The sequence below is a fragment of the Leuciscus leuciscus genome, assembly GCF_965113295.1.
Source record: "Leuciscus leuciscus genome assembly, chromosome: 11".
Taxonomy (NCBI): Eukaryota; Metazoa; Chordata; class Actinopteri; order Cypriniformes; family Leuciscidae; genus Leuciscus; species Leuciscus leuciscus.
This window is the reverse complement of record NC_138735.1, coordinates 29,527,553-29,542,937: the sequence shown is the minus strand read 5'-3', so window position 1 is coordinate 29,542,937 and position 15,385 is coordinate 29,527,553. Positions and strand designations below refer to the sequence as shown.

Sequence of the window (15,385 nt, the reverse complement as noted above, 5' to 3'; positions counted from 1 at the left end):
TAGTAGTTGTTCATTTAAGCTATTAGTCGACTAATCGCACATGTATATTAATAAGCCATATAAATCATAATAATAAGCCTTTAATTTCCTATATATAATACATCGGCTAATCAGCGCTCAAGCGCACGCATAAAGCTTGCCACAGCGCACCGGCAAACTACAGAGAACTGCCGGTAACGATCTGTCCCTCACAGACTGAGTGACTTCGCCACAAGTAAATTTTTTTAACCGACGAATAAACTTCTTAGTTGATTAAGCTTCTAAGAGTAGTTGAATATGAGGGAGCAGCTCTACACTCAAATCACTCTCTTGTCGTGTAACGATGAAACTTGCAGAAAGAGTCTCTGTAAAATCCAGCACTAAAGCTGCAGGTTAAACACATCTGTGTGTGATGATGGAGGATCTGCTTCTGTCACGAGACTCCACTCCAGCTCTGAGTATCGCTCCACTTATTCACTGAATTACAGTTTTTTACAAGTACTAACAAGCGTTTACCAATACTTAAAGTACTTTTTCTAAAGTCTTAACACAGCAACACAACATCATACAATTAGCCAACTAGTTAATTTTCTGCCCAAAACCACATTTTAAACATAAAATACCAAGTCTACATTTCAAAAAGCAAAGACATTTTTTCTACGTTTTTATGCTCAATAGTTATTTTAAGTGTTTCTGCAGGAATATCATTAGAGGACGATGAACATCTGAGAGAAACACATTCACTCCTGATGATGAAATATGAGTTTAACTCGCTCACTTTCACTGTTGAGGAGGTTTGTATAATAAATCAGGAGTTTCTCCAGGTTTCTGTAAGTTCCTGCTGAAATAGTTTATCCTGTTCCAGTTGCTCACTATTGTAACGGGTTTGTTCATATTAATCAGTTTATCAGGTCATGTTATCATCAGCTGCCAGTTTATACCTTCCCATAGTTTTGTGAATAAGTCTTCAATAAAAATTCTGTTAAAAGCACAAATTAGAGTTCTTATCTTGCTCTTTCTTATCAGAGGCTTCTGATTGGTGCAGAGGAGGGAGAGGCGTGTCTAAACTGAACTGATTATCAGAGCTATAATTAAAACAGCAAGCTAATATAAAACTCTTACTGTCTGCAGTATATAGTATTGTAAGCCCGGCTCGATCGGCCCAATGTAGGCATCCGGTCAGCGGGTGAAGGTCTCTGCGCGTTACTGTCTTTTCTCGTGGCAAAGTATTTTTGATTAAATGAAATACATTTTCTCATATGTATTTTCTTGTTATTTTATCTGACTCCATAAATAAAAAAAGGTTTTAACGATATCTGTGCATCATTAAATGTGAGCGAATGTTTGACTATTCTTTTTAACTCTTTACTGAAAATAATGTCAGAGTCAAATAGAATAAAATCAAATGTTTACAATGTATTATATCAGGTAAATGTATCATGCCAATTATATAATCAGTTCAAAGAGAATCAATACAAAACATTAAATTCTGTGGAATAAAGAGAAGAGATGCGAACCCGACATTAGGAAATACATGATGCTGAGTCCCGGCGACTCTCTGCATTCTCGGGCTGATCTGAGGTACAGAATCCCCCTGATCCTTCTTGTTGCATTTCTTTATATAGACAGAAAGGCAGAAACCTCTTTGTGAACATGAGTTCACAGTGGCAATTTACATTAATCACCGACCGTCCCAGGCTTACTGGAGGCAGAAGTTGATTTACATGGAAACATTTGCTAACAATGGGAATTTACATTGAGTTTACACCTTTGAGAACAGGAGGCCGTTTGCCTGGAGACCCACCCTCCTTTGTGTGCCAGTTATCTCTAAACTCTTAAAAACGTTATTACCTTTTGTTTGACTTCTTTTGGAATGAGACCTTTGTACCAGTCGCACTGAGACATTTCAAATGATACCAAACATGTGTAATACTGTATGATAATTATTCACATTAAACCACATAGATTCTTGGTTGAATTTAGGTGGGGATGGGTAAGGGAATGGTGTGTAAATTGGGAGGTGGTCAACTCAAGTGTGATCGTGTCTCGAATGATGGTGCTAGTTTCACAAGAGGGAGTTCAAATGTTAATTTCCTTTGCTCTTTCAGAGAGTTGCCCTCTGTTCCAGTTTTCCAGCCTTATAGTGCATGGTAAACAAATTACATGTTAGGATGGGATACTCAAATTAAATAACCATAGAGTATTATGAAAATGAAGGTCTATTATTAATAAAAGGAGGCAGTAAATAGGGCAAACTGAAATCACTCAGATCTCAAATGTGTCACTGATCTATAAGAGCACAAAATCTCTTTCTGACCTCTATAATTATTAAGAGTGTCAGATTAATTTAAATGGTTTTATTTCAGATGCAAGTGTGACGATGTTATTTCAGATCCTCCTTTGAGCAGCTGCAGTTTCAGTTCAGTCACTGTGACTCTGACTGACGGAGGTTTTTGTACGACTCTTTATCACTGTGTGGATGTTTCATCACCCACACAATTATTATTACTATTATAAGAATTTGTTCTGCAATTGAAACTCTGACAGTAATAATGTCCAGCATCTTCAGTCTGGACTCCACTGATGGTCAGAGTGAAATCACTGTTAGATCCACTGCCACTGAATCTAGATGGAGTTCCTGACTCAAGTTTTTTTGCTTAACGAATCAGTTGTTTAGTAGCTTCTCCAGGTTTCTGTAAGTACCAGAATAAACCTTCATTCCCATCATTTCATCTCTGGACATCTCTGCTGATTTTACATTTGATATTCACAGTTCCTCCTGGTTGTTCTGCTGTTATTGAGGGACTCTGAGTGACGGTGATCTGTCCTCTACACTCTGAAACACAACAAGAAGAAAATACACTCAAAACTTTGACAATATACTTGAAGAAATGAATTAATATCAAACTTGTGCTCCACAAACCTTGAGCAAACGCTGTGAGAGTCCAGATGAAGATGATGATGAAGGTCATGTTGATGAAGATTGTTGTGTGTGTCAGTGATGAAGTGTTAAACTCACAGCACTATAAACACTCTCACACACTGAAGATCTGATCAATATGCAAACACACTCCACATCATTTACCTGAAGACAGTCACTCATTAACAGACACAAAACACAATCACTGAAGTGAGAACAGAGTAAAAATGAATGTTTTTCATAATATTTGATCTTCTACAATAGTCAAAATGTTAAAAATGATATTCAGTTCAGTTCTGATACATCTACCAACTTCAGTATTAATCTGAATATCTGTGAGCAGATCCGGATCCAGACTCAAATCACTGAAGGTTTATAGTAAAGTGCAGATTTAAACTTGAGCAACAGTGAGACATTTTACATTATTTACATGTCATCACTTTTAATGTCTTGTAATGTCACTTCAGAAACTTTGCAGCACTGGCCGTCGGTTCTCTTAGCAGCAAAAAAAAAACAATAGTTTTATTCAATGTATTATATAGGCTGTAGCCTCGAAAGCGAGCCAAGACTTCACTGAGAGACTTTGAGAATATTTTTACTAGTTGGAGTGAAATGTCGCTGTTAATCACCAAATTTTACACCAAATCCATGTGTGTTCCTGCAGTTTATGAACAGACATGAGGATCATCACACACACGAGTCTCTGTCAGTCACTGAATAACTGAGTTTGATTGAGAGTCACACATTATAAATCTTTATGAAATCAATTTAAAAAAATATGGTGAAATGCATGTGCTGTTTTGGACAGGACCTGTTGGGTAATCTGGTCTTTAATTTTTTATATATATTTATTTAAATCATTGCTAATTCCTCCCTACATAGATATGAATCTAAATTATTGTCATCTGATCTGAAGTTGAAAGATGTGTTTATATGATGCTGTTAATATCTGCATTATGAGGGATGAACTTAATAAATCAATAGACTTATTAAACTGATCAAGCAGGAAATATTTAAGATGCTGATGATTCAGTTTAGAAAGAAGAATATATTAAATCATAAATGCAGATGAGCAGTGTTTGAGCAGCTGCAGTTTCAGTTCAGTCACTGTGACTCTGACTGATGGAGGTTTTTGTACGACTCTTTATCACTGTGTGAACACATCTTTACTGTTGATCCAGTGGCGACTCTTACAGTAATAATGTCCAGCATCTTCAGTCTAGACTCCACTGATGGTCAGAGTGAAATCTTTTCCTTCATATCTTCCTTTCCCACTGAATCGACTGAGACTGTTATCATAGAGATCCTTTACATAAGAAATGATGAGTTTAGGAGCTTCTCCATGTTTCTGCTGATACCAAGCTAAACCCCAGCTATATCCCAGTATCAGTTTTACAGTCTATAGTGGCGATTTGTCCTACAGAAACATTCACAACTTCAGGCTGAGTCACAGTGATTCCTCTGGACGCTGTTGACAACAACATTATATGAGTTTCATCAAATGACATGAAGATTAAAGACTCAGAAATGACAAGCTTTGACTTCTGTTACCTGGAATTAACGAGTTTGCTTGCCCATAAAATCTTTAAGATATTAGGTTAAACTTATTTGGCTTGCTGTCCACTGAAGAGGGGCTCGATGAAGCAGCTTCAACTCGAGCTCTGATATACCCCCCAGTGGCTAAATGTAGGATATGATAATTGAAGGGCAAGGTACCTGAGATGAAGGTGGAGTTTGGGGAGGTGGAGGGATACTGGAACAGCTGATGCTAGAGAGAGGTAAGCGGCTGCTTATATACTCAGGCTGTTGATTGAAAGATTAGATGGGCTCACTCCTCCCTAACTTGCGTTTAGGAACTTCATTAAAAGCGGTCAGAATCCAGATGAAGCTGCTGAAGAGATTCATGGTGTGTGTTGGGTTTGTACCGTGGTAAACAGCAGTGTGTTATAAAGTGTGTGAGTCTGAAGGCTATAAACACTCGGAGAGCTGAAACACGTGCCGATGCAAAGTGACTCTCTGAGCAAAAACCAGCTGGAGGAAAACACACATGAAAATGAACACATGCAGAAGAAACTGATCCAGTTTTGTGGCCTTTAATGTGTTTTATTCTCATGATCCAATGGAGTGTGTTTTCACTTCTTTAGGAGTTTAGAAATCATTTCTTCTTTATTCTGCACGAGTCTCTGGTTCAGAGTTCAGACTTTCTGATGAATCAAATGACAGTTTCATCACTAAAAGAAACAAGTATTTCACTGTGAACTCCATGAGAGGGCAAAGGTCATTCCAGAGGTCACAGGTCATCAACACTTATTAAAATGCTTTGAGAAACACATGATCTTTTAGAAACTCCCAGTTAAGATGTGTAAAGATCAGTACAGAGTCTTTCTGATTATATTATTTATTTAGATTTAATAGTTTTCATGCATTAAGAGACATTTAGAGACGATGAGACAGTTCAATAATCCTGATGTTGAGAAGATCTGCTGTTGAGTCTCACATCAGTGTGTGTGTGTGTGTGTGTGTGTGTGTGTGTGTGTGAGAGAGAGAGAGCGAGAGAGTGTGTGTGTCGTTCGTCTGTTTCTCTGCTGGAGTGTGCTATTAATGCTATTTCACAATAAACACATTGTAGCCTACATAGTTTGTGTAATTAAATTGTTTTAAATTGAATGTTAAAAGTTCATACTGATGTTCTATTATGTAACTAATTTTAGTATAAATCATACACTGTCAGAATAAAAAGGTTGCATTTTATTGGTGCAACAGCCTATCACTGGAAGTCCCTTATGACAATTAACATTACCGTGACCATAGTTCAAACAGGTCTATAATATTTTAGAGATTTTTGTAGAAATAAACATTTTAACCATGTGTAAATAAAATTATAATCTAATACATTCCAATTAAGGCGTATTGAATGTTAAAATGTCTTTCAAATATGTTAAGTGGGTGTCATTACCCATTTTAATCTTAGTAATTCAATAATTTAAGAAATTTTCAAATTTAAAAGTTCACTTTAGAGGTATCGTATTGGTATCGGCGATACTGGCCTTGAAAGTATCGTATCGTATCGAAAACAAAATAAGTGGTATCACCAATCCCTAAATGTATAAAACTGATCAGATATCAGGTACAAACCCACATTGGTTCTCAGTGCCTCCTCATGATTCATGGGTTGACAGGGATTTCAAAGTGTTTTATTTTATTTTATTATGCATTAGTAACAAAAAATTTAATAAAAATACAGAACAGTAATGTACAGTAATAGACAATAATGAGGGTTACAAGACAAATCAACAAAGAATATTACATTAGCTTAAGTGTTTACACCATGATAGAGTCTTACATGCAGAAGAGCTTTTAGATTTCCTCAAGGACTTTAGATACATATCAAATTCTTTCTTAAATTTTTTTTTAAAAAATCTTTGAAATTTGACATTTGTGTATCTAAAATTAGGCAAGAAAAAGAAATGTCGAAGTGTTTCGAAACAGTTATGATGTATAAGCCTCGTTTACTGAAATCACGTGACTCTGGCAGTTTGCGCTCTGAACGAGAAGGGGCTTGTTCGACTTCATGCAGCTCTGCGCAGAACGATCGGCGGCTGACTTGAAGCAGTGCATGCCGGTTAGAAATTTTGTCCGACTTGATACAGCGCTGACGCCACGTGACTGTGACGTATGGCATCAAAGTACCGCGAGAGCGTTTCGAGAGTAGCCGGAGAACTCAGCCAGCGCAGCTTCTCAAGAGCGGCTGCACTGGGCTGCAGGAGGGCTGATGACGACACAGCTGTTCCACGATTGGCCGGATTCACCGCATGACAACGATCACGTGTGTTTCGTGTTTATTCGAACACCTTTAGTTCCTCTAATGCTCTCAAATCAGTTTATTATAACAGTGAACACTCTTTTCATGTCGTTGTCATGTTATATTGTGTCATGTTTATCAAATTAAAACTGCTTAAAAAACGTAGACTCCACTTCATTGATAGTTGCTTATGTTGAACTTTATTCTTGTTCAAACAGACGCTGTATGAAGCAGTACATAAAGTATTGAATGAACATGTCTCATGAAATGAAACATCTGTGTATTATTTGGCAAATATTGCATTTATTTCACTGCAGCTGTGGTAAAGTATGCAAACACCACGTGAGCGGTCACTACGGGAACCAGAAAGTGTCCGACTTCACGTCTCCGTTTGCAGCTCCTCCCCGCCTGCACGCGGCTACTCTCGCCGATCGGTTACATCCAGCCGCAGCCGATGTCGAACACACCTACGGACTTGGCTGCAGATCGGGGCGGGGCTGCATCTGGTCATACCTTTTCTGGTTGGCTTCATCGTTTTTTTTTCTCTCGTTTTTTAAAAAAAGGTGGAGCCTATTTTTCTGATAGAAAATGTGTTCGTAGTTGGTGTAGAAAGGAGTAGGCTATGTAATTTAAAAAAAAAAGGAAAAGTTGTGCAGTTTCACAATCACAAAGCCTTCATTGTAATGCACAGAAGAAGAAAAAAATAGCCTGTATCTCCCTTTAAATGATTGTTTTGGTAAATTAAGCTGGTCTTTAGGCTAACGTACGAACGTCCCCACAACATTTTAAAAAAATGTAATCCAAATGATTTAATATATTTTGGTTATTTCATATCACCATAGTATGAGAAAGGAAATGAAGATGATGTATCAGTATCGTTGTCAGTAACATGACAAGACATAAGCCACTTAACTATAAGAAGGTGTTATTTCATGGTCATGCAGTCCTGATAACTAAATAACACTGATAGTATAATGTGTCTGCTTTGTTATCTATTTATGTGTGTGTATGAAGCTTTATTTTCTTCACTACATTGAGCAAAATATCAGACTTTTTGCTAAACTTTATTTCATGATTCGGAAAGAATGCGCAGTCTGTTGCTACAGTAATGAACGCAACTTTCACGCGAACCTGACGGACAGATTGAACAGCGTATTTTTATTTCAGTGCTATGGTTAATGTTGTGGTCATTTCAGCAAATAGTTTAGTAAATTAATTTTAACACCATTGTTATTTTTTTATATGTATCATTCAACTGAAATGTGCGCACGCATTTTAGACGTCCATGCAATAGCCTACACGTCCTTGAATAAGCGATGTTTTACTTAAGTTTCCATTTCAAATCTCACATGCCCCGCGTCCAAATATTGTGATTCACTATATTAAGTATTAAATCGAGATCTCCGCGACTCATTTTGTGACCGAATCTTTTGAACCGATTCTTTTAAATCAACTGGTTCACAATAAATAACATTCATTTGTGAATTCGACAGATCTAAAAGATTAAACTTGCAGAAGCTTACAACTCAGTGATTCAATAATGCAGACATAGCGAGTTAAGTTAACCAAAAACAACTGAATTTGCCAGATTCTCAGATTAAGTGTGCTCTAAACTGAGCTCAACATATTTAAGCTCATTTGTGTGGCATTAGACACCTCTCTCTTGTACAGTTTTGTAACTTGCTTGATTACATTTGCTCATCTATCATGCACTTCTCTGACCTAGGCTACACCACACCAACTACGAACACTATTTTCTATCATGTATTCCTATTGAAGACGAATGAGCCAATCAGAGTAAGTGTGGGGCGGGGCGTCATGTGCAGCCCCGCCCCGATCTGCAGGCTGCAGCCAGGTGTACTTGCTCCGAACCATTGATTCGAACAAAAAGTTCGTAAAGGTTTCGAAGCTTCATGAAGCAGTGTTTTGAAATGGCCATCAATCATTTTAAGCTGTCTATTGTATAAAGTTTACTGGGGTGCCGTAGAGTTCGTACATAACCACGTTGCTATGATCAGATGTTTTTTCTTATGCTTTATTAAAATGCTTGCTGTTTTCTCAATTTTTTTGTGTGTTTAATTTGTTTTGGAGAGATGAAATCACGTTGCACATTTTTTACATATTCATCTTAACGTCGCTCTCGTCACTGCTCAAGTATTGCAAACTTTTGTTTTACCCCTAAACGAAGATTTAAAAAAAGAACTTCGCTGTGAGTATATCAGGGCTTTAAAGTTAGTTTTGAGCACATGTGTAGTTCCTGTGTTTGTCCTCTGTGTGTCAGTGTGTGAGCAGCTGCAGTTTCTGTCAGTGTAAAGTCACTGTGAGTCTGACTGACGGAGGTTTTTGTACGACTCTTTTTCACTGTGTGAATGTTTCATTAACCACACAACCATCATTAGAATCTACTGTGCAATGGAAACTCTTGCAGTAATAATGTCCAGCATCTTCTGTCTGGACTCCACTGATGGTCAGAGTGAAATCACTGTAAGAGCCACTGCCACTGAATCTAGATGGAGTTCCTGAGTGGAGGCGGTTTACAAGATAAATCAGGAGTTTAGGAGCTTCTCCAGGTTTCTGTAAGTACCAGAATATACCTTCATCCCCATTATTCTTTCTCCTCACATCTCTGTTGGTTTTACATGTGATATTCACAGTTCCTCCTGGTTGTTCTGCTGTTATTGAGGGACTCTGAGTGACGGTGATCTGTCCTCTACACTCTGAAACACAACAAGAAGAAAATACACTCAAAACTTTGACAATATACTTGAAGAAATGAATTAATATCAAACTTGTGCTCCACAAACCTTGAGCAAACGCTGTGAGAGTCCAGATGAAGATGATGATGAAGGTCATGTTGATGAAGATTGTTTTGTGTGTCAGTGATGAAGTGTTAAACTCACAGCACTATAAACACTCTCACACACTGAAGATCTGATCAATATGCAAACACACTCCACATCATTTCCCTGAAGACAGAAGAAACACTGTTTTGTCTTTTAGTGTCTTTGCTAATAAACTTCTGTGGATCATTTTCAGAAACAGAAACTCATGATTTACTTCATGTTATTTTGGGTCGATCTTCTCGCTCTAAACACTGTTTTAATGATCAGTTTCATTCAGACTTTGATGCTGAGAGAATTTAATCCCTGTGCTGCAGATTTATATCATCCATGATACTGTATAACAGGTCAAAGGTCATCCAATAGAGAATGACCATCTAAATCTGGCTGAAGATTTCATTATAAAGCAGGACAATAGAATTAGCAGAGTTTATATCACGTGTTTGTAAATGTGATGAATGTATTTCGGGACTGATTATGAAACAAATGATTTCAGCCTTCATTCAATATCAAGTATTTATTTTTAAGATTAATTCTTTGGACTATTTTTTAGATGAAGATTTTGTGGCTCTTTTTTGATCAGTCATGTTTGATGAGAAGATCTGCAGTTGAGTCTCACATCAGTGTGTGTGTGTGTGTGTGTGTGTGTGTCTTTCTCTGCTGGAGTGTGTGTTCATTTGAGTGTGACGGAGGTTTTTGTACGACTCTTTCACTAGAATGAAACACTGTGGTTCACTTTCGGTGGAGGAACTAAACTGACGATCAGTAAGTCTCTTCAATTCAATTTTTTTTATTTGTTTTTATTTTAGCAAGCATTTGGCAACTAGATTAAAAAATTAAAATAGTAAAAAAAAATTAACTGCAAAATTTCATGGCGAATTTGATTGTTTCACAATTTCTTTACATTTGTCTGTAATTTTACAAAAAACACTTCATCACGTTTTTCTTTTTTTATTTCAAAGCATATTTCATATTATTTTTAAATTGTCTTCTTATTACACAAGTAATTTTGTATATTATAATTGCTAACATTCAATGTTTTTTAATATGTTGATTGCAATATTATATTGAATGTAGTTTGTAATATTGTTCTATTTTCTGTCATATTCCGTTTTTTTATTTATTTTTTATTTTTTTTAAGTACATAATTGTGTCCATAATTCTTGGTAAATTTAACTGCTAATACTTTTTGAAATCCATGACACAAAAGTTTGATTATACGGATAAAATAATAATATTTTTTAATAAAAAAAAATACATAATTTGAAATGAAATTTGCTGATAATTATGATTGTGAGAGTCTTAAGAATTTTTCAAAATACAATTAATAATAATTAATAATAAAAAAATGTAAGCATCGTCATCAGAAAAATAGAACGATTTGAAAAATTCATTAGTTGAACTGAAATTTGCTGATAATTATGATTTTTCAAAATACAATTAATAATGAAATGATTATTCAGAAAATATCAAATTACTGTGAGATTCGCTGTATATCTGTATATATATTTAACTGAGAATATTTTTAAACTGAATTCAGGATATTTGTGGTTTATGAATGAAAGCAGTTATGTGGAAATTCTGTAAAGATAAAATTATTGTGATTTCTACAACATGACCATGTCTGACATCTAACTGTGTGTGTGTGTGTGTGTGTGTGTGTGTGTGTGTGTGTGTGTTCCAGCGGGTCCCTCCGTGTCTCCCTCCGTGTCTCTGCTGTCTCCCTCTTCTCTGCTGATCTCTGGAGACTCCTCCGCTCTGCTCTGCCTGCTCAGCTCTTACTCTCCACAGGGGGCGACGGTGAGCTGGACGCTGGACGGGTCAGAGGTCACCGAGGGGGTTCAGACCAGCGCAGAAAGCGAGCGGGACGGTCTCTACAGTCGCAGCAGCGTCCTGAGCCTCAGCAAAGCACGCTGGGAAGACACAGAGCGCTTCGTCTGCAGAGGAACACATGCCGGAGCTGCTCACGAGGCCTCGTTCCTCAAGAGCTCCGAGTGCTGATGTTTCTCCAGTGAAGACCAGCGTATCTGAGCGTCACGTGATTTACAGCTCAATACTGAAGCAGTCTGTCAATGTGCTGCCATTGCTGTTCATTCAATAAAGCTTCATCTGAACGCAAGCGCACATTTGTGTTGGACTGCATCATTGATCAGTGTGTCGTTCCTTCAAAGTCCTGCACTAAAGTTTCAGCGGCTTTTGATTGATTGTAATTAGGGGTGTAACAATAATTACAGTGGATAGTGACAATATGTATCGTATCGTTCACCCAAAATGAAAGTTTACGAAGTTTACAGGGTTTTCATGTCACTACTACATTAAACTACTGTATATAATGTTAAATATAATGTATAATAATGCAATGGGGGAATATTTGTGGGTCCTGATAATGCCAAATGTCTGATGTTACCAGTAAAAAGTGGCCTACATTATTTTAGATATATCTAGTCAGAGACATCAAGCATATTCGTCTGAAATAATTCTGTATTTTCAGCTTCAGAATCATGAATATTGTTATTCTGGTGTCTCTATTGTCCTGTGCATTGGGTTATCAGCACCAAGTCCAAGCCTATTCATTTACACACACAATGTTAAACCAAATTTACCATTTTGATGGAGTATGGCAATAATATGGTATTGTGAGTTCAGGATGGTGACATAAGGGTCTCGTTACACCCCTAATTGTAATAGTTGAGAACAGCTGCATTCAGCAGTAAATGTGAAATGAAGCTCTTGGGGTTTGAACATGGTCACTGTAGACGAGCTGCTCTATTCTGAGACCGTCACAATCACTAAACCTGACAATGTAAATGAGATTTACACCTCAAACTCACAGTTTCACTCTTTTACTGGTTCAACGCTCTGAACTGGAACAGTTTCACTTCTGCTAAAATGAGTTATGAGTAATAAATTCATTGAAAGCTTGAGATGATAGCTAGGCCTACTTGAAAAAGGCTCAAAAACATCTTTCTTACATTGACTTTATCATATAGTGTATTGTACAAAACAAACAATATATGGTGTTTGATTTCATATCAGTTTACACATTCGGTTTTCTCTGATTCAGAGCATATTTGAGTCAAACCCGTCCGTCACAGTACAGATCTGTTGTGTTGAGAAGTATACAATACTTGGTGTTCAGCTCATAGTAATTGCTCACTATAACAGATGTAATAATGTGGAACTGCAGCACTTCAGGCTCTAGTGAGAAACTGTGTTGAGTAATGCGAAGAAAAAGAATAAAGGTTTAAGCTGAATCCGAAATCACAAACTTCACTATATGGGTGAAAAGTAGCCTGGCTAACGTCAGACCACTTTCTCTTTGAGACGTGGTCTGGGAACCACATGTTCATTTTCTCGTATTTGAGGCGTGGTTTACGAATGCCCAGAGCCGTTTATTGGGCGCTACAAATGTCTATCAAATGCGCCTGTACGTAGCTCATAGCCAATCGTTTCAATTATACCAGATGACGTATGTAGAGCGACAGATATTCAACGAAGAAGACGACGATGGGTCAGAGATTTATGTGTACACCAGAGTCCTGCAGTGCTTAAAACCGCACCCGACCCGTTTTCCGACAGCAGCACTAATTAAAATCTGCACCCGACCCGACCCGCTTAAAATAGAACCGACCACCCGACCCGCACCCGAAATAAAATCAGTTTAGACTATCACATTATAGACACACTTACAAAAATGTTTATTGCCAGGTCATACAGAAGTTATTACACGACAATTAACACAAGGACAACTTAAGCCAAAGCTGTCAAAAGGCCGGTACATGAAGAACATGGCTAACGTTACCACAAAACTGAGTAGCCTTATAACATTTTACCAATCGAACAGTCGCAGCTACAACACTATATGCCACGCAATTTCGTCTAGCCTACATCTGACCATTTTGGTTTCAAACACGCCCTGCACACCACACATACTTAACAGTGTTAAATATGAAAAATACCGTTCGATAGAACTGCTTTGTTACCACAGTTATCTCCGTGCTTCCTCAGGGATGAAGTTCCACGTTTGCGGCGATCCAACACGAAAATGTTTGCAGCAAAGCCTTTCACAAGATTTTCTTCAGATAACTCCAAATTTCTCCCACACACTGGACTTGATTTTTGATGACGTATTGTCGACAACTTTACAATCTCCACTAGCTATTCTTTTCTTCAACTCCTCAGCATCCATCTCGACGACTGCAAGCAGATCGCGCGCGCGATTATGAGGAATTTTTAAAAGTGAAAGTAGCCTAGGTAGATCCTGGGAGGGCGTGGTGCGTCGGCACAAATAAACTGATGTGGATTTTAAATTATTTTATCAACTTGAAATACAGGCATATTTTTGTAAATGTGTTCCTAAAAATATGCATATATTTTTACGTCTGTCATGTTGGATCCATAGATATAAACAAACTGCTTCGGTGTGTCGCATAGATGTCGTCATCGTCTTGCTGCTCCCTCCCCGTTCTGTGATTGGTTCCCTAGCTGAGGCAAAAATCTGGTCCATGGAATCCATGCTGACTAGCAGCGTGAATAAAATCGCGCTGCGCTCAAGGCAGCATGGGGAAACCCAGGCTATGTGAAAAGCAGTATGTGACAAAAGAAGTATGTCCTAATTTACAGTATAAGTCCCCAGATTGATCGACAACAGTGAAGCGACGCAACCGACACTGGTAGATCAGATGATAATGACAACATGGCCAATATAGTACGTCCAGATTACATTCATATTACACTCATTAATACTATAGAATGCACTTTTTTAGCGGTCGTGAAGTAATTACTTATTCAAAAAAGTTTGGCAATTTCGGACGCATCCTCAGTGTTAGTTGCACACAAGTCCTGAAAATTGAAGCCAAACGTCTTGATCGCCCCCAGGTGGTTGGTCCCAGTACAGCTCATTAACCCCGACCTCTCCATGTTATCGAATGGGATGTGTAACAAACTAAACAATCAATTTACACTTCAAATTAATTTTTTCCAAACATGGTTTCTGTCTTTTTAGGTAGTTTTTGTTACACTGATGTAAATTCAGTTGTTCGTTTTTTTAAGTAGCTATTTAATGCTATAAAAGCGGGTGTGTGACGACATGATTGACAGCTGAGATTGATGGCTTCTCTGAGTAAAGTAGTCACTGAGGCACCAACTGACTTTGTTCGGGAGGAGATCAGAGCTTTAACTTTAATTTCTACATTTCCATGATTTATTTCACACTGACATGAGTTGTTCTGCAGTAAACTGGACCTTGATACCGCGGCTCCACTTCACTCTCACTTCTGCGCCCCATAATTAGGGCCTGTCACAGTCTCAGAGCCATCCACAGCACCAGACCCGTCAGCTCCGCCCACTAGATCATTATCACACCAATTATAATCACCTGCACATGCTCATTAGGACTCATACAAACAGTTACTTCACACTAGCACCTTCGTCTGGTCTCATCTATACCTATGGAAAGACTTACTTGAATACTCACCTTGGAAACGTACCTGTCCTCAGTCCTTCTTCATCTCTGTCATTACTTCTGCACACACACCAGTCAGCACTACAACCAACAGAGAACTGTGAATGTTAAAGCTAAGTGCAAACCTGCTACTCTGAATCCCATGCTCACCTGTTTACCTCCTGTTTAAGACACTGTTGTTTTACGTTAGATCTGAGTCTTCTCCTTCTGTTACTGTGACAGCGCCATATTGGGACATTGGCGGCTTCACTTTTCTACAGTGGAAGAGAGTGAAGTTGCGTCGTCCATCTTTTTTTACAGTCTATGATTGTACCCCGCATGGAGTGTGTTCTGTTAAAAGGGTGAAAACACCACAAGTTGTCGATGAGGATGAGCGCTTC

General features: G+C 37.9%; 1 protein-coding gene and 3 long non-coding RNA genes across 4 annotated transcripts in view; 2 read left to right on the top strand and 2 right to left on the bottom strand.

The window, feature by feature from the left end:
- LOC309509298 (H-2 class I histocompatibility antigen, Q10 alpha chain-like) overlaps nucleotides 1-15,385 on the top strand; it is a 211,420-nt gene that overhangs the window by 12,188 nt on the left and 183,847 nt on the right. The window lies entirely within an intron of this gene.
- On the bottom strand, nucleotides 2,732-3,173 carry LOC309509328. Its single transcript, XR_014209852.1, has 2 exons — nucleotides 2,903-3,173; nucleotides 2,732-2,815 (listed from the first exon to the last, which is right to left on the bottom strand). It is a non-coding gene; the product is annotated as an uncharacterized lncRNA (long non-coding RNA).
- LOC309509324 overlaps nucleotides 7,850-15,385 on the bottom strand; it is a 53,242-nt gene continuing 45,706 nt past the window's right edge. The window contains exon 3 of the long non-coding RNA XR_014209848.1: nucleotides 7,850-9,295. This is a non-coding gene — a long non-coding RNA (uncharacterized lncRNA). The remainder of the gene's footprint in view (nucleotides 9,296-15,385) is intronic.
- LOC309509323 lies at nucleotides 10,173-11,665 on the top strand. Its single transcript, XR_014209846.1, has 2 exons — nucleotides 10,173-10,306; nucleotides 11,226-11,665. It is a non-coding gene; the product is annotated as an uncharacterized lncRNA (long non-coding RNA).